Below are 1,357 nucleotides of genomic sequence, written 5' to 3'. Positions count from 1 at the left end.
TCTATTCTAATTTTCTGTAGAACTTTGAACATGAATGAGTGTTGTACTTTATCAAAAGTCTTTTGTGCATCGAGATGCTCATGTGGTTTTCATATTTCACGTTATTCATATAGTGTATTACATTTATAGATTTTCAAATATTGAACCATCCTTGCACCCCTGGGATGAGTCCTACCTGGTCATGGTGTATGATCTTCCTGATGATTTGCTGTATTCTATTTGCTAGGATTTGATTGGGGATTTTGTCATCTATATTCATGAGGGAGACTGGCCTGTAGATCTCTTTTAGTTGTGTCTTTCCCTGGTTTTGGTATCAGTATAACACTTGACTCCAGGAATGATTTTGGGAATTCTCTTTCCTTTTCAATTTCATTGAAAATTTTGAGGAGTATTGGGATTATATCTTCCATAAATTTCTTTTGGAATTCATCTGTGAATCCATCAGGGCCACGAGTTTTTTTTGTTTGTAGGCTTTTTCTTATATTTTGTATTTCATTGGCTGTTATTGGGTTCCTGAGAGTTGCTATATCTTCTTGATTCAGCTTTGGTAATTTGTACCTTTCTAGGAATCTGTCCATTTCCTCTCTGTCTTCTCTTCTGTGAGAGTAAAGGTTCTCAAATTAGCTATTGACAATCTTCTGAATTCCCCTGGGTCTGTGGTAATTATCCCCTTTTCATTCCTTATTGCTTGTATTTGAATTTTTTCTTTCCTCTTTTTGATGTGATTACCTAGGGGCTTATCAATTTTATTTACTTTTTCAAAGAACCAGCTTTTTGATTCGTTAATTTTTTTGAACTGTCTTCGTCATCTCAATTGAATTAATTTCTGTTCTAATCTTTATGATTTCTTCTCATCTTTGGGATTTGGGTTTGGCTTGCTCTTCCTTTTCTAGGTGTTGAAGGTGCAGCATTAAGGTGTTTATTTGTTCTCATTCTGTTTTCCTAATGTGTGAGTTCACAGCAATGAATTTCCCTCTGAGAAATGCTTTCATCACATCTCATAAGTTCCGGTAAGTTGTGGATGAATTTTCATTGAATTGTAGATATTGTTGAATTTCTTGTTTAATTTCATCTGTGACCCATTGGCTGCTGAGTAGGGTATCATTTAATTTCCATGTATTTAAGGTTTTGTTCTGGTTTCTTTTGTAATTTATTTCCAGTTTCATTGCACTGTGGTCAGATAATATGCATGGGATGATTTCTGTTTTCTTGCATATACTTAAGCATGACCTATGGGCCAGTATGTAGTCTATTTTAGAAAATGACCCATGTGTAGCTGAAAACAATGTGTATTCAGCTGTGTTTGGGTGGAACACTCTGTATATGTCCACCAAGTCCATTTGTTCCAAGCTCTGGT

Source organism: Octodon degus, unplaced genomic scaffold, assembly GCF_000260255.1.
Source record: "Octodon degus isolate 3935 unplaced genomic scaffold, OctDeg1.0 scaffold00287, whole genome shotgun sequence".
NCBI classification, from domain to species: domain Eukaryota; kingdom Metazoa; phylum Chordata; class Mammalia; order Rodentia; family Octodontidae; genus Octodon; species Octodon degus.
The sequence above is the reverse complement of the archived record's forward strand: the minus strand, read 5'-3'. Positions refer to the sequence as shown.